Genomic DNA, 22,927 nt, shown 5'->3' with positions numbered 1-22,927 from the left:
GAGCTACAATGTCCTGGAATGTGCAGAGTGATTATGCATTATTAATGTGGAGGCTTTATCATAACTTTGCAGTTTTCTCTCTCAGAAATGGTACAACATAGAGTTCTAAATGACTTCTTGGTTTAGATTTACAGTACTGGCCATGTACAGTGGTAAATCTGAAACTGCCAATTTGTCAACATTCAGCAATAGATTTTGTGTTATTCATATACACTGTAACACCTTCAATGACCATAGTACTTTTGTTGCTGCAATTCTATATGAACACCATTTGAAAGTGATATGTTATAGGGTATCCTGATAAAGATTTATTGTATGTTGTTTGGTGGTACTGTGCACTCACTTGTTACAGAATAGCAAATCCAAATTTTCTAAATTGCCTCAGCAGTTAGATTGTCTACACAAAGTATGACTATTACACTCCAAAACAAGAAAAAAAAAGTCACACACCTTTCTGACGTAAAAAAAAGGTGTGCATGCTCTAGGCTCACACTAAAGCATGAATTACAGCTAGTTTAGAGCAGAACACCGTAAAGAAGTTGAAACAGCTTTCAAAGTTGTAACACACTTGGCATTCCTACTCATCTCTTTCTAACAGGTAAATACATGGAGCAGGTAAAGCTCTGCATACTACAAAGAATTATGTTCACTCCAGCAACATCCTAACAAACCAGTGAGGTTTGTACAGCAAGCTTGCTTGAAATGTGTGAACCTTTTAGAGGTTATTTTAATAAAGTTCACAAGGTAAGGCTTTGTGCAACTCCATAGGAAAGGGTGAATCTTCTCTCTTGTCTATCTCTCTTCCTGTACAAAACCTTAGTATGAGATGGAACCACCTTTTGTGAAGTGAGTCATAGTAAATGGTGTTGGGGGACAAATTCATGTGAACTTACTGAAAGAGTAGCTAAAGGGACTACAAAAAAATTAAAAAAAAGTAATATAACATTACGGTATCAAACCTTTAACTTTATTAACTAGTTTAATCACATTGGTGGAGTCTTTAAAATGTCAGCATTAAAAAGCTTCTGTAACATCTTTGAATTTCAAGAATGCAGTTTGAAACATTCTCTATTACAGTTAACCATATCACCTCTCGACTGTCCCTGATTTTGAAGAATGCTCAGGATTCTGCTTTATATTTTTGTACTGTCCCTCACAAATGTTTTGATTTTCTTGTAAGTCACTGAGGATTACAGTCAGTCAATAGATATGCAGACCTTTTATTGTTCAGAAATGTATATTGATGCAAAACCAGTTGTTCTACTAATTGTCTAATTGAATTAGAGTAATATTTTAAAATCATCTTTGAGTTTAGGCCTTTGCCCCTGCCCACAGCCCCATTATTTTGTCCAGAATTCTTGAGCAAAGAAATTGAAGGTTTTAAAGTATATTGAGGTTACTCATGCTGCTTGCATGTTGTTAATAGGTTAATTAATTACGAGGGTGAATAGATAGCTTCTGGACCTTTTTTAGCCATGACCCAGATCAAAGTTAGGTAAACCAGAAGTGATATTTAATGAAAAAAAATCCTCCAGCATGAAGTGACAACAAATCAACAACAAAATGGGCCGGATTCATGAACGTCCAGGCTAAGTATACACAATCTGTACTTCAGAACATCCCTATCACATTTTTTCGTGCTGTCTATTCACTCAGAGAGATTAGACTAAGTGTAGATGTAGTCTACATATTGTGGCAACCTTTATGAATCCAACTCTATATTTAAGATTGCAAGAAAATCAGCAGGAAAACTAAAATTAGGAGAAAGAAGGTGGGAGTTATGCTTGTGTTGCCTAGTCACTCAGAATAGTGTACACTTAGTGCACAATTAGTGTAGGTGTTAATGAATCTGACAGGGTAGAAGGATATCTACCTGTGCTGCTGCTGCTCTGCAAACCCAGGAGGACAATCAGGAAGTTATGCATGAGCATATGAGGACCAGTGTCTGAAATCAGGTATAGGCACAGGAATTGCCCATGGCGTATATATTTTTTTTGGTGGTAAGCAGTGAGTTGTGCACCAGTTGTAAAACTTGAATAAGGAGGTAAGGGGGGCAGTAGACATTTGTATGCTGTATGAAAAGATGAGGGGGGCACATGTGCCCCATCATACTGCATGCCCAACATCTCAGGAATGTGAGAGCATAATAAAATGTTATGTGGACAGTGTGAGACCCTGTGCTGAGAAGCCCTGTTCCTCCTCCTCATTTCTCTTTCTCCCTCTCACACTCTCTCTCTCTCTTTCTGCCTGTAGCTTGATGTAAATAGCCAGGGCCTACTCGCTATGAGGGGACTGATGTTTGTAGTTCAAGGGTAAGCTAAATGGCCAGGGGTGGTGAGATCTGGAAATTTTTGAGGGATGTCAACAGGCGGTAGATGGTTTAGTTGCCACAGGCCCCCCCCCAAAAAAAGTACAGTATAACTGCAGCTATCGCTATGTAACTGCTATACATAAGTGCGGATCGTATCCTTTGTACTCTGACGATTCCCCTTTGTGATATCTAACAAAGAAGCAGTAGCCAGAGTTAAACAGCAGAGACAGCGGTTGACAGTGGAAGCTTCTTCTGAGAGCTGTGCTTGGAGCGTAATTATAATTAAGACATATATTTCATCCCAAGAGGTTTACCCTTTTTGCAAACCTCTTGGCAGTTCCATAATCATCCACTCATTCATCAATGAGGAAAATAATTGGGCCCATTTATCATTTACTATTGCAATCAGTTGCTGACTTTTTAATTGATGTACTGTACAAGGCACACACTGCATAATATACAGATATTAAGGCTTTTGCTCAAGGGATACTTGTTGATCAGCAGTACAATTATCAAGTGCTGAACAACTGAGATAAAGGAGTGAAAAAAGTTTCACCAACAGTGGAATTTTCTTTTTTCTCTGCTGCTGCTGTGCAACCTCAAAGTTCATATAGTTAGTTCTGGGGGGTGTGGGTGACCCCACATGGGGGTAAAAAGATGACCTATGAGGTTCAGTGAAAGTTGTTTTTTTATTTTGTCATTTTTTGATATTGGGTTCATTGCATCCAAGGTGAGAAAACACAGGATTAGCACAGCAAGTGTGCTACACCTAATTATTTTTGTGGTGGGGCCTAGGAGAAATGTTAGATGAGATGCAGACAATGCATTACCATCCAGCACGTTCTGGACAGAGGTCATCTTGCAATAGCCCCATTCCTAAGACATATCAGATATTTAGAAAAACATTCTTCATAGCCTTGAATCACAGAACTGCCGCTACTTGTTCCGGATAATTCTAGTGATTACATATTACAGGTGTGTCAGACACACATACATATCTGGATTTCTGACTATGTACTACATGTAACTAATCTGATGCACACTGAGTTACAGGGTTAATACTATTCATTGTACTCAAAGGTACCTCATGTTTACAGCCCACAGTTCCAGGTCAGGCTGATTTGGCTAGATGCAAGTCGAGTGTCTACTTTACTGAGGTGCAAACCAGTATGTTCATGTGAGATAATGGGGAACATAATGGTCTGGTTTGTTTTGGATGGGGAGAACAGCACAGAGAATGTCTGTAATACATTGCTAATGTCTGCACCCAGTGGCTGCTTATTGACTGTACAAACCTGCTGCCAGTGCATCATGAATGTATGACTATGCTTGGGAGACATACAAAGCCTAGTATTAGATATCAACACCCCTAGTGGTGTACTTAGTCATGTTCCTCTCCTCACAATATATATGAGCTTCTTCTTCTTCCATATCAGCAGTCACAATTATAGACCTTATTTGGAGGGGAGCATGATAATCCCCAATTATTTATTTTGTTTATTTTATAGGGTCATAGGTGTGTATTAGGCTAATGGCCCTGGGACCTTTACAAGCCTAGCCATAGGATTACCTTGGCATAATGCCAGCTGACCTTAATTCCCAGTGCATCTGTCGAGCAGAGCCACTGGAGTTATCTCCGGGGTGAATTTTCTATTTCTCATCCACTCATCAAGATTTCTCTTGAAGAAGGTCAGCGAGGTGCTCTGCTTGACATGTATGGGAAGTCTATTCCATAGCATGGGCAGTCTCTGGGTTATGAAACTGTCCCTCCAGTATGTTCTGTTGATTGTGGTAATGAGGTTGAGGTCTCTGGAGCATGTGTTGTGGAGGGATTGGGATTTCTTTAGATGTAGCATTTTTAACAGAGCTGGGTCAGACATGGCTTTGTAAGTCAAGCAGAGATCGCCTCTAAGTAGGCAATATGAGACAGAGAATAGTTGAGTCTGTCCATATAGGACAAGTGTTTAAGGCCTAGGGTCCTCTTTGTGAGGTATTTTTGTGGCCTCTTCAGTTGTTTCAGGTGTCTAGTGAGGTATGTGCCAAATGGGGCATTGTACTTGATTATTGGCCTAATCAGGGAAGAGTAGAGGGAGACAATGACCTCTTTCTTCCTGGATGCAAAACCCTTAATAATGAGATGTGCCACATAGAAGGACTTTCTGACCACAGTGGCAATGTGGTGATCAAAAGAGAGGTTGCTGTTAACCTGTGTTCCCAGATCTCTTATAATGCAGTTTGTGTTCAGTGGACTACCATCAATGTGGTAATTCAGGGGAACTGGTCTCAGTGAGGCCATTCTGTGGGATGTCAACATAACTTGGGGAGTTAATAATAGCTAATTATCAAAAATAATTATTTTGACATTTGTTGATTGGGTTAGTCCAAAAGAGCAGATGCCCTTTTTCATCGAAGACCCAGGGAGAAAAGCTCCAGTAATGTAAATTAAAAGTTACAAATATTACACAACGTGAACTAGACAACATGAGTCAATTAATAACAGATAGGTAGATAAAAAAAAACACAACAGTGCATACAGGGTAAAGTATGACAATACTTTGAAGCAGAGTTTATAATGATCCGCATGCTCAACAGATATGTTTGCATTATATTTTTTCATCAATATACATGGGTTAAAGTATCTCGCATATAAAGTCACAACCTTCTGCATCTTGCAGAATCCAGTAATACTAGTTCACTGATTAAGAATTGGCACTTTGGATGGAGATGTATTCTGTCACAAATCTGGGCGTCAGCTAGATGGTTGTGCAGCATTCATTTCACACATAACACCATCACAGGTAGGCATGGTACTCAGTGTACACTTGTCTCAGTAAGTTTCTGGATACCTGTACCCTAGTCTGTTTTAGAAACAGACCCTTCAAACATTCTGCCTGTACCAGTAGAGATTTCCAATAAGGCTAGCAGTGCGAGCCAACTGAGCCTGGATGTTTCTGTTTGGTATTGCATAGCAGCTATATTGATTATTGATAAATGGGCTATGTATTCTAAACAAATATTTTGATGTGCATTTCTGGGACAGATCAGATATAACTCATACAGACACCATCATGCAATGGATACAGAACCAGTAACTGGGAATCCCTTAAAGCTGTAGTTAGGGATTTATAAATTGATAACCAAGAGTGATGCAGCAGGTCTGGGAGAGAAGAGCAAGTTGAACTAGATATAAGCCTGATACTTGAGCAAGTTAATAACAAAGATTTTTATAGTGTTACTCTTTCACCAGATTTGCATGTGAGCTCACGTGCACACACGTACATGCACATGCAGACGTACACACACACACACACACACACACACACACACACACACACACACACACACACACACACACACACAGTCTGATGTGTAGCAGGGATCATATTAATGTGTGTATTTGTGTGTGTGTGCACGCGTGCATGCGAGCACATGCACACACTGACCATGTCATCATTATCATCAGCAGTAGGGCTCCATACAATGAGTAGGAGTGTTGCACTGTTTGAGTCATCCACAGCATCTGCAGTGTCTGCTGCAGTGTCTGAAAAGGTCCCCATAGTGCTGCTGGCTCCTGTGTTATAAGATGTAGAGATATGGGCTCAGTGACTACTGGGAAGGCTGCTGCCTATGCCTAACCAGACCATGTTGTACACCAAACTGGCTGTGTGCATGTGTGGGGTGGACTTCTTGTTATGGTATGTGCCTCACATACAGTACCTGTGCTGGACTCAGCTTTAACTCGGTACAACACCACCATGATTTCTTTGACTTAGTCATGCCTGGCATAGTGCATGATGCAGGATAATCAGAAATGGCACAGATGCATGCTGCTGGGATCCGACACCAGATGTGCATTTGAGAGCCACTCAGATGTTCTGTCCTGTCCACATATGCATGGTTTGCAGGAGCAGATACAAACTCTAATGGAGCAGACATGGGATGTGTGTGAATTGCTTACCTCTGCAGATGTAGTATATGAGACCATTGTGCATCACATGCAGATCATTATGGTGTCTGTGGCTGCACAGACCTGTGCTTAGCAGGTAGCTACCTGGGTGTCATGTGCTGGTGACAGTGGTAACGACGGCAACCTAGGATCAGTACTGCCAGCCTACTACAGCATATGTATTCTGTGGGTGGGATACTATCCATATGCAATCACTTGCTTGAGTTTCCACAATCATTAACCATAGTTACAGCAGTTAGAGGCAGTCCCACCTTTAGTATGTGCTCCAAGTCAGTTTGCATGCTATTTATTATGTGCATTTACATATGCAGTTGGGTGGCACAGTGGTGTAGTGGTTAATGTTTCACCTCACAGCAAGAGGTTCTCAGTTTGGATTCTTGGCTGGGGTACCTTCTGTCTGGAGTTTGCATGTCCTCCATGCATTTGCGTGGGTTTCCTCCAGGTGCTCCGGTTTCATCCCACATTCCAAAAACATGCAATAGGTGGATTAGACACTCTAAATTGGCCCTAGGTGTGAGTGTGTGTCTGTGTGCGAGTGTGTGTGGTGCACCCTCTAAAGAGGGCTGGGCCTTGGGCTAGCAACCTGAGCCTGTAAACCCCTTAACTGCTACAGGAACAATGGGTGCTGAAAGGTGTTCATTGCCCGATGTACCACATGGTGTGTAAAAGGGAGAGAGAGAGAGACATATGTAGTTATGTGATCTGTGCTCTGGAGGTAGTGTTCAGGTTATAAGGCACTTACTTCCTTTTTGGTGCACAGCACTTGCAGTGAATGGTGGAAAGCTTCACTCTACTTCACCTCAATCACAGCAGTAGCAGAGGTTTGTTCAGCACTGTAATGTTTGCACAATTAATCATAGTCATATCAGGGAATGCTAGTGTGACACAGACATAACTGCATAGATATCAGCTATGTGTTATGCTGTGTTTGCACAATTAATGTTGATCATGTTAGAGGATGCTAGTGTGACCCATAAATGTATAGATACTGGCTCTGTGCTATGCTGAGTTGGGGGTCTACTACATACCGAGGAAGTGAGGCAGCATAGATGTGTTCTGTCCAGTAAGTGACATGTACTGGTGTTTATTCTGTATCTTGTTGTCATTTCGTTGTGCACCATGACCAGACTCCACCTATGCTATGTGCTACCCCTCTGTTGCCAAAGTCCATTTCAACTGTATATTGTGCAGTATGGCACAGATCAAGAGCATCGAGTTTTCCTTTGTGAGTGATACTGGTTCACACCCTTTGAAAAATCTAGGCTCCTGAACTTTCCGTTTTCCTCAGGATGCAGAACTCAAGTTTAACTACTGCTTATTTAGTTTTGTACATTGTTTTGCTTCTCCTCAACAAATTATTGCAAATAAATGCAAATGGATCAGGTACATGGCATAACTTGTGACAAAGAGAGTACATTAGTTAGTCCTTATGTGTTCCTGCTTTATAACATTGTCAGGTCACTTTATGGGTATACGCACCACCTGGCAATTGTTAGTAGGGTCCCATTTGATTTTTATGTTATTTATTTGTTTGATTTCTTTAGCAGGTAACCAATCAGATATAAACGTCAGTTTTACAGGTGACCCAGAAGCACTGTCTATTTAAGTGACTTCCTCAGAGTCACAAACCTGGCAAATGAGGCTGAGGGAATCAAACCTAGAATGACAGGATAAAGCTTACTTGTAGCTCATATCCTTAATCCTCTGTGCAAATGTTGCCCCATTTACTGCTATGCTACATCAGTTTGCGCTGACTTACTCTATTTTTTCAGCTACCTAAGTGTCATTCCGATAGCTTTTCTCAGTGCCCCACATCTTATGCTGGCTCTACCAGCACTTCAATTTACCCCCTGGTTCAATACCAAAATTTACGATGGGACAAGCAAGGAACCTAAGGATGGCCTGGGGGGGTACACTGTCCAGGGGTGGAGTTATATATGACCTACCCACTTTCCACACACCCATACCCCATGCTTGGTGACACACATCCAAGGGCAACTTCCCTCTTTGGGCCACACCTCCCCTTAGGGAATATCATCAACAGCCCCCACCCCCCCAGACAGGCATTCCTATCCCTCCCTGCTATTCTGTCAGTTACCTGATATGCTAACTGAACCCAGGTTTCCTGGGCCACAGACAGAGCTTTATCCCTCTATGCCACTAGAGCAGCAATTTACACTATATTTATATCATTATGAATTCCACTCTCTCTCAGTGTAGTTCGTGGTTATGCAGCAAATATAGCTGACTCCAAATATTTTGTTGAAACAGGTACGTTCTGTATTATTTACATTTTTAACTGGATTGTCAGATTAACAGCTTTTCAGTAAATGTTGTTTTGTTATTTTCCTGGTGTTTACCATTGTACACAATGAGACTTCACACTTCACAGATCTGTCTCAGATATTCATGGGAATAATTACATGCTAAGTTCTAGGTTGAATTCTGCAGTTAGTCTTCTCTTCTCTCCCCCTAATACTGCACACTCCATTTCAATGCCATCATTTGTTCAGTTCTGTTTATATATCAACTAATCCATTACTGACTAAACAGAAAAATGCATGAAAACAGCTAACAAAACTAAAATGATATGTGTGCCTTGGTTCAGATTGGTGCAGGAGCTCACTATGATAAAAACATCTAAAAGAATAAAAAAAGCAAATAAGAAAAGAGAAAAAAAATGCCCATACATCATTTTTCAACATGCTAGTCTGCTGTCAGATGCAAGGAATAGAACCTGCTGATACAAAGGACTTGGCTAGTGCTGTAGCTATTGTTGTGTCTATTGCTGTTTTTGCAAGAATAATCCCATTGTGTATTAATGAATTAGCACCCCATGGTGTGATAAATAGCATGGTCATATGTAATGAGGCATTCCTGTGCTAAAATGAAATGCTCTGCCTGATGCATAGTCCTCTTTGATGAGGATGCTGTTAGTAAACCTGAATAAGGCACTCCGTTGAGTAAGCATTTAGAGATTTAAAGGAAACATTTAGAAGCTTTGCTGAGCTGAAAGTATCTTTTGTAATAAAGTGCAGCTTGGATTTAATTAACTTTCCTTAGTGTTTCTTTCTTAGTTTTTATTGCTGAAGACATTTGCATGAAAATAGGTTTCATGTTGCATTCTTCTAATCTTTTCCTCTTGTTTTAGCCCCTTGTGATTATCTCTTTGCAACATCATTATCGCATCCGAAGCAACTGGCTATGACGTCCTCTTATGAGATAAATGAAAAATAGGATAAAGCATATGTTAGGGGGTTATGGGATGGGCTTCATATGAAACTTCACCATTGTGAAAAATGAGACCAAGCGACATGGGCAATAAATCACACCGAAGTTAAACAAATCAGTTTTAAGAAATTATGTCATTATTCTGGAACTTTCCATTTGAGGACTGCAGGTTACCTTTGCTTACCAGAAACATAGCTGTGACTATTGCTGGGATGTTCAAATACATTGCCTATGCTCCATGAGCCACATTAACAGTTTCCTTTACTTTGTGTCATCCTGGCCTGGATTTAAAGACAAATTGCATAGGATGCAACTCACACTTGCACCAGAAGCAGCAAAACACAGACAGGCAGAGGCTAGTACCAGCTGATAGTCCAAATTTGCACTCTAGTAGATATATGTAAATGGCTGCAAAATGAAATGCATAGTATTGATCCATAGTCATCTTCAGGGGAAATTGTGTGCACTTGACTATAAAAGAGCAAAGCATGCCACGCAGTTCATCATTCTTTTAGAGAGAGAATGCCAGGCATTGTGCAGCAGGATACTGAAGCCTTGTCAGTGGTGCTGCCTGCTAGTAGGTGCATGGTTTCATCCATTGCTAACGTAAATGGTACCTTCAGTGACTAAAGCCAATTAGAATCTTGTACAGGTCTTGTTTGATGTGTTGCCCACACAGAATCAATAGGAATATGTGGCCTTCACATACCTGTGGAGACCAAGGTATGTATTTTTGTTACTGTTTCCATACTAGCTGCAGGGACCATTCAGAGAGCAACTTTGACATATTGGGTATTTCACACGCCTCCATCTCTAGAATACTCAAGTTCCTCAATATGATGACGTGAAGGATTATATGTGGTTTCCAAGCACATCAGTAGAGGGGACTAACACAAACTGTGACTTCAACTGTCTTTTCAGGACAACAGGTACAAATTAACAAACTATCCCAGTGCTATAACCATATAGTTAGATTTGCCACTGGTTCAGCCTACAGGACTCACCATTGTCACAATCTAAATTTCCAAGAGTGGTTTGAACTTCCCTCCCTACTACAGTTTACCCAGCTCACAATAGATCATAAAGCTCTCCACCACCCTGATAATATAACAGCACTCAAAAATATTGTCAGCCTATATAGTAACCACAGTAAACTCCGCTCATCCAATAGACTATTTATCCAAACAATAAAATCCAACAACTCAGCTGGCGAAGCCTTATTTGCCAATTCCACTGGTAAAATCTGAAATCAACCCCCAGTCGACCTCACTCTTCAACCTTCACATACACTATTCAAAAAATATCTCAGAAAACATTTTAAATCACACTGGCTATGCCCTTGCTCTAAACCTGATTTGCATCATCTCTGTGTCTCAAAGACTCTAACTCAATTGAATATTGCATGCTAAGTGTCTTAATGAAGAATTACATAATTCTGTCTTCTATCCATTGTCCTACCATGTATAGTGTAAATTAACTGATATAACATTTGCTTACACAGTGTGTCTCATGTATTCTACAAACTGTCTGTTATAACATTTTGTATTTATCAAAGTATTTGTGTGGAGCTTTTCTCCCCGGGCCTCCACTGAAAATGGACATGTATCCAGTCGGACTATCCCGGTCAACAAATGTAAAAATAAATAAAATAAAATAAATAATATGACCCTGCCACACCAAGCGGGTTGTTCCTATCATGTTGCATGCTACATAATGCGGTGGTGAAAAGACAGGATGGGCAGCTCCAGGATACTGGTAATGCTGGACTGCACACAAACGCAGCCAGCAGGGAAGGCACATTAACAAACATATTCAATGGTAGTGTGTCAGAAGAGCCAAAACTGGCAATCACAGAATCATCCCCAGACAGAGACAGGTGCAGAACACAGCAGCACAGCAGTTCTGGTTTTTGGGTTCTGGTGAGCACAAAGTGACAGTGTAGTGCTACATAGAACAAAATTGATGCTTTCAGTGGAGATAACACACTGTGCTGTTCAGTGTGCAGTCAGGCCATGCCATACATCAGACATAAGCACATTTTCCACACTGGAGGGAGGGTGTGGAGGGACACAGTCATAACCATGTGCACAGGTGACTACGGACACAGTGACACATATCTGTCTACACACACACACACACACACACACACACACACACACACTGGGTGGGGGCATATCACAGAAGTCTGGGATGAGGAACTCGAGCTGATGCGTATTCTGTGTCATAGACAGTTGCCTCCTGTAATAGGGTGGGGGCCTACTATGTCACTGTTGTCTGATGCAGAGGCTAGAGTCCTAAGGTGCTGAGTATTCTATGGTATAAACAATCACCTCCACTGATGAGTTTAGCCTGCCATTATATGACCATGAACTGTGATCATTGAGCTGGCTTGTGCTAGGACTGGTATAACCCCCAACAGTGTGAGATTGTAAACTGGAAGAAGTCTATTCATGAGATATCATTTAGATGGAGGGTGAGAGTCTTGGCCATACATGACAAGGGTAGGTGGAGCATGATACATGATTAAAGGCAGGAGTGGGCAGTGTATTCAACAATAGTTTATGTATATGACCACGCTTGGTATTTACCTTCCTCTGACATCAGGCAACACTGCCACTGAGTTGGACATGGAAAGCTTGTGTGCAACCACAGACTACATTGCCACAGATGTCCCTTTACAAGCAATGAGGTCCATGGCTGACTGGGCTGCAGCCGATTGCACCTGGATGATACTGTAGCACATCTGCTCTGCTATCTGTTCCTGATTGATGTCCACATATCAGGAGTAACCTGTAATATGCAATGGTGTTGGACACCCCTGTGAGGCCGCTGAATTATTGGAGTACCCAGCTCAGATCAGTGTGTGCACATGCTGATGCAGTGACTGAAGGAGAATCACTGCTGGGTGAGCCACTCCTACCTGACTGGGGATGGTCAGCACTCATGCTGTTCAGTCTCATGCTGTTGTCTGCATGAGGCAACACCTTTGACCTGTACTTAGGGAAAATGCACATGCAGGATGGTGCAAGACAGTGCCACTGTAACAAAAGATTGTGACTCTGGTATTTCTGCCTCAGAATCATAATCCTCCCAGCAAATGTACTGGCATCAGTCTGCTGTCATGGTTAAGTCTCTGTTGGTGTCACTACAGCAGCATTATTTCTATGAAAAGACAATAAAATGTACTCCAAATGAGCATGGATAACTCTGCCAAAGTTATACCCCTGTGGCAAGCATGCCAAGGGTGCTCATGCAAGATGTATCCTACAACCCCATCCTAACTTGGTTGTTATGCTGATATGGATAGATACCTGGTGTACCTAAGACAATATATATCTAACAGTTGTTGTGGTTAGACTATACTTTCTCTGTAGTGCAACTGTACAGAAATCTGTTGTGAGTGCTACTTACCTAGTGTATCGCCTGAAGACAGATGGGGGAGGGCCATCTTAATGTCAGTGTCTATTCTTCCAAGGATAATCCCCAAATTGCTGCAACACTGCTGGGACATAAAAAAAAATCTTCTGGCACTGTCAGCCTGTTGATCAAAGGTTATCCACCCCATAGCCAACCTCTAAGTTGCTATGTAACATGCCTTTACGTGGCATCCAATGTATAATATGTCAATAGCATGCTTACAATGCTCCTGTGATGTGTGATTAGTATCTTTTGACATTTATACAATGGACCACAGTCTGCCACACCTGGACATGTAAAGGTAGCTCTGCTCCCCCATCTCCAAAATACACTGTCTATGTATCCTAATACTTGTAGCAGAAAATCAGTTTCATTAGGAATGAAATTGCCCAGCCTCTGCTATCTACCTTATGAGACAGACATGCAGACATCTGTGAACATGTGACACAGAGCTAATAGACTGTGTACTAATGACATTGGTAGAATGACCACTAAAACAAAGGTGTATCCTACATAGATCCTACCATAAACAAAGGGAAGGCTATAGAGTTATCCCATATGATAGCTGCAGAGCCTGATATGAAGAATACACAGAACATGTGTAAGTACCAAGAGATATATGCATACTGTAAGGCTGACATTCTTGCTGTCAATAGTTGGGGCCACCTTGGTAACTGCCAGTTCTTACTGTTGTATGTTGGGGGGAACCTGTATATAGGCAAATAAATGCTATAATCACCACCAACCAACATTAGATAGGCCATAGAAGTAGTGTAACAGTGACAGGTATGTACAGTGAGAGGCTGTCCTGATATCGTAGGCTAACTTGTGTTCGGTGCGCATCTTCAGAGTGGTAAGAGAAAATACAGCTCATCACAGTCTTTCAGAGTACTGTGTACCCTCTTAGACTGCCTGTAGTCCAAATAATGCTGCTATTTTTCTAATAAGTCTGCTTTTAACATGCAGTATGGCTTTCCAAATGTGTTCAAGTTAGTCTAGAAAATGGTGGCATTTTATAACTAGATTAGGTCAAAAGATACAGATGTGGAACTGTGAAATTTTGCTGCAGCACACGTGTGGCATATGCACCTGTGTACCACCAATGATCATCACTGACAGCTTGTGGCCATGAGGTTTAGCCGCAGAAGCATGCAGGTATGCATCTTATGCTACCTCGTGAGTAACCATGCTGCAGATAGTGCATCATAAGCATGACTCACAGGCAACCATCTTTTTTGTGACAAAGTGACACAATTTTCAGAGGAATTTAAGGAAAATGGCAGCTTCTGACCTTTTGGAGTCTGGTATGCCGCAGAAATCTTCTTTGTCTTACTAGCCATTGGCTGTCTCTGCCTTGGCTGGGTCTGGAGCTGCGACGCAGGCACTGGCTTCTGAGGAGGCCTTTCGCAGTACTGAATCCAGACAAAAAATGACTAATTCACATCTGACTACCATTTCTCTCAGACCAACAGATTCTCTCAGGCCTAGAAGCCAGGCCACTCCCAGGAAATCTGCAGAACCTGTCCCCACAGATCAAACAGGCAAAGGCTTTTATTCCAGATTATTCCTTGTTCCCAGAAAAGTGGGCATTTGGCACCCCATCCTGGGTCTATCCATTCTGAACACCTCCCTGGTGGTCCCCGGATTCAAAATGCTGACTTTGCAGCAGCTGCTGCGTATGCTAACAAAAAATGTCTGGCTAGTGACCCTAAACCTAAAAGATGCCTACCTCCACATCCCCATCAGGGTATCATGCAGAAAATTCCTGCACTTCAGAGCAGGCTCACAACACTTTCAGTTCTCTGTGCTGCCCTTTGGCTTATCTACTGCTCCCAGAGTATTCACCAAATGCTTGGCCCCAGCCATAGAATTCTGCAGATAGAGAAGTATACAGATTTACCCTTACCTGGATGACTGCCTCATTCAGGCAGAGTGCAAAGAAAATCTGCTCCAGGACAATCTTTTTGTCAAATCACTCCTAACTTCCCTAGGGTTCACCATCAAGAAGAAGAAATCAAAACAAAGCCCAACCAGGAAGATCATTTTCTTGGGAGCTGTGCCAGACACAGCATCTCAAATGGCCTTCCTATCCCCAGAAAAGCAGAGCTTCCTGCCTCTCTACTTTACCCAGCTGGCTTCAAGAAGTCACCTCACTGCGAGGAAATTCCTGCAAGCCCTGGGATGCATGGCATTTTGCATCCTTCTCATTCCCCTGGCCAGGCTTCACATGAGAAAACTTCAGTGGTATCTAAAGAACCTTTGGTGCCAGCACTCTCAGTCTCTAGAGACCTCTCTCCCTCTGATCCCATGTATAAGGGCCAAGTTTCTCTGGTGGGCAGAGGCCTTTGCCAGGAACAAGGGTCTTCCCTTCATCCTCCGCCCTTCCAGCCAGACCATCACCACCGACACCTCAGACATTGCTTGGGGCGCTCACCTAGCAGGCAGGTGCACCCAAGGTCTTTGGGATGCCCAGCACCTTCCCTTACACATCAGTCAGAAAGAAATGATGGCAGTGCAAAAGGCTCTGACATCCTTCAAACCCCATCTCAGGCCAGGGGTTCTCCTTATAAAAACAGACAACACCACAGTAATGTGGTATATCTACAAACAAGGGGGGACCCAATCTTACCCCCTGTGCAGGTTAGCCATGAGCCTCTGGCTTACAGCCACCTCCATGGGTCTACACCTGATTGCCCAATACCTACCAGGGGGTCAACAACACCATGGTAGACCACCTAAGCAGAAACTTACTGGATGCCCATGAATGGCAGCTCCACAGGGAAATCTTTCTGCAAATCACTCAGGAGTGGGGGACCCCGGAAGTGGATCTCTTTGCCTCACAACTGAACCACCAGCTGCAAAAGTTCTGTACCACAGAGTATCACCTCCTAGCATGGAAGGTGGATGTCTTGACCTTCCCCTGGATCTCCCTCTTTGTATACCCTTCCCTCCCCTGGCCCTTATTTCCAAGGTACTGATCAAAAGCATCTATATTATCTTATCACAGTTTCAGAATATCGAATCTGATATGGTCGACACCATATCATCGAATTCTAAAACATCGAAAGATTAAAAAAATGTCTAAAAACAAAAATAAATAAAAACGTACATTTGCAAGCAGGGGGGCTGCACCCCCCACACCCTCTCCTACTTAAATATACCAACTCCGAGACCGCACTACATTGAACTAAATGGAAATCTCCCCTTACGGAGATTTCCGTTTAAACGTTCGATGTTTTTTGCTTTCGCTAATCTGGTGCCGACAATAACAGCTTCAATATTGTCGGCCTTCGACAATGTGAAGTAGACCCAATCAAAATAAGGGAGGAAAGACCAAAGGCCATCTTCATTGCTCCAGATTGGCCCAGACAGCATTGGTACCCCTTACTGCACAGCCTGACCTTACAGCCCCCCAAGCAGCTTCTGATCTCTCACCTCTTGAGTGAGAAGTGAGGGGAAGATAACTTACAGACTCTCAGTCTTTCAGCATGGTTTATACCTTAAAGCCAGCAAGGAGTCCCTGTTAAGCAAACAGGTCCTAGACATCATTACAGAGGCCAGAAGACCCAGCACCAGAAAATCATATGCAGAGAAATGGAAAAGATTCTGCAACTGGAAGCAGTTCAAAGGGGACAGTACCTCCCATCCTTTCATCCCTCTTACCTTGGATTACCTAGCCAAGTTGCTCAATAGTGGCCTCTCTTTCTCCTCTATTAAAATTCATGCCTCAGCCATTTCTGGCCATTATGATTCAGACCCACCCCTCTTCTCTCATCCTTCGATTAAGCAATTCCTCAGAGGAGCTTCTAATATCAGACCTCCCAGAATTATGTTCTAGAAAAACTAACATTACCTCCTTTCGAACCTGCTGTTTCTGCAGAATTAAAATACCTCTCCTGGAAGACTGCCTTCCTACTAGCTATCACCTCAGCCAGAAGGGTATCAGAACTTCAGGCTCTCATGTTTGTTGAGCCCTTCATCATTTTCCATGCACACAGGGTCTCCCTGAGGACTAACCTCTCCTTTATGCCCAAGGTGGTATCTGATGTGACCCTCACCCAGGCCATACCCCTATCCACCTTCTTTTCCCAACCCTCAAAACAAGGGGGAAAAAATTCTACACTCGCTAGATGAGCACAGACAACTCAGATACTATCTGGACCATAGTAAACCATTCAGAAAAACAGACCAACTACTTGTTAGCTTTGCCCCTGGGGCAGAGGGGAAGCCAATTTCCAAACAAACCATTTCCAAATGGATATCACACTGTATCCATTTCTGCTACAGACTACATGGGAACCCCCCCAAGTCTATCCGTAACCATTCCACTAGGGCAGCCTCCACTTCTACAGCCTTCCTCAGAGGAGTCCCCACCAGGAACATCTTGGAAGCTGCCACCTGGACCTCTGTCCATACCTTTACAAAGCATTACCACCTACTTTTTTTTTTCTAAGTGTAGGGCATGGTTTGCCTCTGCAGTTCTGCAGGGCCTGCTGACCCATGCCTAGGACTCTAACCTATTATCCACCCCTCTCCTCAGCTTTGAGAATCCTCCCACAGGTGATGACTGCAACAGTGAAATATGAAGATCATAGCACAGTTGTGTACAATTACCATAAATGTAGATGTTCAAGTGTATTCACTGTTGCAGTCCTGGTTTCCCTCCCTCCATCTACCATATAGCATCTTCGCCTAGGTGGACATAAGCTTCCCACAGTGGCTTTTTGCCACCAGGACCACTTTTCCTTATTTCCTTGTGCTTCTGATGGGTTAGGGCAAGAAAAACTGATGTAATGATGTTGGCTGCCTTGCTTTATAGCACTGACGATCTGACATCAGACTACAGGCAACTGCAGCCGACACAAAAAAAATTGACTCTGATATTTGGGTCGGCCGAGGGCTACCACAGCAGCGATAACCCCAAAGGCGATGACTGCAACGGTGAATACATTCGAACATTTACATTTATGGTAAGTGTACACAACTGTACTTTCTAAGATGCACAACTTCATTAAAGAAATAAAATTTAAATAATGTCGGGTAAACATAGCAGGCATACCTCTCAAACTCTTACCACAGGAATTCTAGACAAAGTGAAAAATAATGGAGCTACAAATACCCCAAATCGGGGCAGATTTTAAACATTGTTCTTATAAACTTAGAAAGATGCTAAAATAACAGGTTTTACATTATCATGCTTTTTCTGAAGGATACGAAGTATGAAACTTAAATGTGTTACATTATGCAATGACTTCAATTCTCACAAAACAAAAATTTTATGAGGAACAAACCAAAAATATAAGGCAAAAGTCCGGACATTCTGCAAAAATTCTGTACAGCTGAGAGGTATGAATGAGTCTGCCTGTACTCTTAACTTAGGAGAGGAATCTAATTCTTCTTGTGTCATGGCTCTTTTCTGTATTAGCAGATAAATGCACAGAAAAGAATATGCTTCAGAGTGTAAACACATACTCATGAATATACTGTTTCACTTCATAATTATGCATTTGAGGATGTAAATGACCATTCTTGAAATAAAGCATATTCTGACCAGGGGTGCTGAGAAATCATGGATTAAACACTACAGATCCACTGATGTTTTTCATGACTATCTCGTGCTATACAGTTTTGTAAACATCATTGTCAATCTATCACTTATTTGTAATTCTAGTGCAGGGTTTATATGACTCCCTACCCCATAAGGATCTCCTCCTTCATGTAGTATTCATCAAAAACAAATGTCTGCTCAGATAAGAGGCCATTACAATGAAAATTAGTTTAAGTGCATTGCCACTCACAGTCGTGGATGCATTTTTAGTTTTCTTTGCAGCATGGAAAATGGATTATAATCCATTTTGTGGTATTAAATCCAGGATCATGTTTGTTGAGTTCATAACCATGTTGCACAATACACTCATATACAGAACTTAAAATAGAAAAGTCGATCTTGTAGATTTGCAATTGCTTTTCTCCCTCATGAGAATGCTGCGTTGTGTTGTAAAGTAACTACTGACACTAAAAGATAAGTGCTGTATGTATTTTCTCAGATGTCGGTGTCTGAAACTTGGATTCAAGAAATTCTAAATCATTTCTTCTGAAACAAATAGATATGTGACACAGTAGTACCCTTATAACCTTGCAGAAACTTGTCAATTTGTCAACACTGAAGTGCATTCTGAAAAGAAGTGTTTAATGTTTCACACTGTGAAGTAAAGAGGTAAAAAAGGGATTAAAAGACATAGCATGTACTTTTTTTTTTTTCATTTTTGACCAGGTGGACCTCACTGAGTTTATTCCTACTCTTCATAGCAGATGACAACTGACAGTTAAACTGACTGGATTTTGTTACTACAAAAAGACTTTCACATACTGAAATGCCTCATTTTTCTAATACTCACAAATCTTCCTCAAATATGCTTATAAGGCATAGTCTTAAAGAATATACTTATAAAGTCTTGTCCATTTACTGAAAACTTTTTTGCATAAAAGTAAATATACTTTGGTGCAGTGGATGCAACAGCTTTAACTACAATTTCCTAGATATTCATAATCATTAATTATATCATGGTTTAAAAAAAGGCTAATGCATTTTCCTTTGTCATTTACAAGCCCAAGTTGTTATTAAGGCGGTACAAAGTGATATTAGAATCACGTAATTAAAGCACAAGAAATTTATTACACGGTGATCTCAAAAATGCCTCATTTTTAATAGTGAGGATCTTGTGTTTGTCAGATAATGCCCCTTACTTCTGCACCTGTATTTGTCCACCTCTATAATAAGAAGGAAATGTCATTCTTTCCTTGTTACCTTGCTTGCTTTCAAGTTGGGAGTACACTTTTTACATGCATTAATTTAATTTGCATATGCACATATGCTGTTGCAGTTTCTTGTGTAATTACACAGGCAGGGAAGTGCATATAGTTTATTTTATAGAGTTTCTGTAGAATAAAAAGAGGGTATTTTTTCATAATGGTAGCGGATAATATATTCCACCCCATAATGCAAAGCAGTAACTCATTAACTCAGTAGTTTTCTTTTACTACTTTTTCCCGTCTCCAGTCTGTAACTGAGCACACATTTCATTCATGTTGTCACTACCTCCTTTTTTCATTTCACGCACTGTTCTATTGCTGCCCCAGTGAGTTATTTGCAGGGCAGATTTGCAGGGCATGACTGTGTAACTTACTCGTGCACCTACCTGTGCCTCACGGAGACCATGTACTAATGTAGTGTTAACCGCAACAAACTATTAACAGGGAAAAAATGAAGGCTGGGCCCAGCCCCAGAGCTAAGAAAAGCATAAGAAATACACAGTTTGCAGATTATACAAGTGATAAGTGGACAGCCCAGCAGTTAAACACACAGCTCTTTGAACCTCTTCATCCACATGCTTTTGCTATTCATGTTATAATTGTCAGCATCTCTATACTCCGCTCTGATACTAGAAGATCAGAGAATTGTGAGATCTATCACGAACAGCAGTTTATAGCATGACACAGTATGAAAAGGTGTTGCACTACTGAAATGTGACTAAAATGGACTTCTACATTTGTGTATGCCCACAGTTACCAAATAAATAACTGCAGTTATATAAACTGTATGGCATAGGTCCAACTTAGATGTAAAACTACAAACTTTGTGGTAAAGAAAATCATGTAGCCTAAAGAGACATTTCTATATCTATCTATCTTATCTATCTGCCTATATCTATTAATAACTATATCTGTATCTATATATCTATGTCTATATCTATATCTATCTATCTATATGGTTGTGTATCATGTCATTAAAGGTAGCTTTGATTGCAAGAAAAAAAAAACAGTTGGATAATTGACTTAAAGTACATTTGACTGAATAGCCATAAAACTATAAAAACTATACTGAAAAATTGTGAGTTGTGGGTGCATTCTTTTGAATATGTTAAGTGGATTGGGAATACCCACTGTCATGCTATAACCCCAGATTTGTAGATGCTTATGTTTCACTGTGTATGGTGTTTCTCCTTTTCTCTACTAGTGTGTGATTGTGGTACTAGAGTATAGAATTAAGGGTGATGGTGTGCAGGGGGCTTGCCCCCTGCAAAAAAAAATGTTTTTTTTTGTGTTGTCTATTTGTTGCATGGAAGACTTTTAACAAAATGTCTCTTCAGTCAAATTATCTGCAATCAAATGTACTTTCAGTCTTTTTTTTTTACCAAGTGTATAGCAGTCAAAGCTACCTTTGATAAAATGATACACACACACACACACACACACACACATATATATATATATATATATATATATATACATACATATACATATGCACAGGTGTAATTTGTTTATCCCTTAACTTAATTTTCCATACATCTACAACAGTAATGTTCAAATGAGTAAGTGAATGGACTGTTCTTTTTAACCTTTTACAAAATGGTAATCCTATATTTGGAGTGTTATACATTCCAGCTCAGGCTGTGTTTTTAAGGTATTAACATACTCATCTTTAAGAAGCTATTACATTCACAATCAACCATATCGTTTAATATGATCTGAAATAAACTTTTATTGCTATCTGTGATCATCTGTAAGCTTACCTATCACAATATAATCACTTAATCTATGGCAGAAATAAAAAGGTAGAGGAAAAGGGTGCAGTTGTGATAAATATATATATATATATATATATATATATATATATATATATATATATATTGTGTCAATAGTTTCCTTGCAGATTTTATAATTTGTCACAATCAGACAATGAATGCAAGAAGTGTTTAGAAATATTGTTATTGCTATAAACACACACATACACACACACACACACACACAACTGTGTGTGTGTGTGTTATACAACTCTTGGGGATTGTGATATGCTTTTTTTGTCCTGACTGCTATATTATAAAATATATGTTGAGGTCAAAATAAAGCTGTAGGAAAATCTTACAACTGGTGATGGTGCAACTAAGTATTTAGTGTAAGACAATATGTAACACAAGGTGCAGTAACATGAATAGATTTCAACACCATAAATCTAAAGGATTTAATTTAATTATTGTGTTGTTAATCAGGAAAAAAATCAAATATTAATCATTTCTCACAGAACATTCACAAGGTCAAACTTCCATAAACTTTGAATGAAGCAATTGATTGTGATAGGCTCTGTAAACATCATTATAGGCATATGTTGTTCTGTATACATTTTTGACATCTGTCTACATCACAACTGGCATCAAGATACTTCCTTATGAAGCCTGACAGCACAATTTGTGCAATATCATAACAGACAAAAGCTTTGATGTTCTTTTGGAAGCATGAAAGCAATCAGCTCTCATCAGTGCCTTAGAAAGTGTATAGCAACAATGCAGTAAATGTTTGGATGGCATAAAAATCACTTCATAATGCATTTTTTCTAAAGTATTTGACAGTAAATGAAATTCATAATGAAGGAACATAATGATGTAATAATAAGCACGTAGAATGTGTTCACTATTTATAAGCATTATACAATTTCTAAAAACGTTCATGTGCTATATGTTGCATCCTTAGACATAAATTCATGTCTCATGTTTAATATTCATCATATATTTCATAATTTGTATATCAGTCACCTATGAATATAACACAGTAACATTAATGTCACACAAATCACAGACTGCAATGACTGAGCTGAATTCTCTAAGATATAAGAAGTCATACCTTCTTTCCTATTGTAAAGCATATCACTTGGTTTATAAGAGAAACACGAAAACTACTAACTTTAATGCTTATCAGTAAGTGACTTAAGATATTCATAAAGGTAATAGCTGTGATCCTGAAATCATAGCCGTGCTTTATGTAAATACCTTTGAGAAGAAATAGTTTATACCATCATAGAAGACAAAGTTACTTCACTCTAGTTAAGATGGTATTCATTATATTTCTCTTCACTGAACATCCAGAGCCTCATGAATTATTACGTATCCTGCTCTCTCTGCTTTTTTGTCTTTTATATTAAGACATGATGGTCAAAGTATACTTAA

General features: G+C 40.5%; 1 protein-coding gene across 1 annotated transcript in view; it reads left to right on the top strand.

Annotated features, from left to right (window-relative positions):
* DBX2 (developing brain homeobox 2) overlaps positions 1-22,927 on the top strand; it is a 101,988-nt gene that overhangs the window by 24,317 nt on the left and 54,744 nt on the right. The gene's annotated exons all lie outside the window — the stretch shown is intronic.

The sequence above is a fragment of the Protopterus annectens genome, chromosome 2.part1, assembly GCF_019279795.1.
Source record: "Protopterus annectens isolate FY-2018-M chromosome 2.part1, PAN1.0, whole genome shotgun sequence".
NCBI classification, from domain to species: domain Eukaryota; kingdom Metazoa; phylum Chordata; order Ceratodontiformes; family Protopteridae; genus Protopterus; species Protopterus annectens.
The sequence above is the reverse complement of the archived record's forward strand: the minus strand, read 5'-3'. Positions and strand labels throughout refer to the sequence as shown.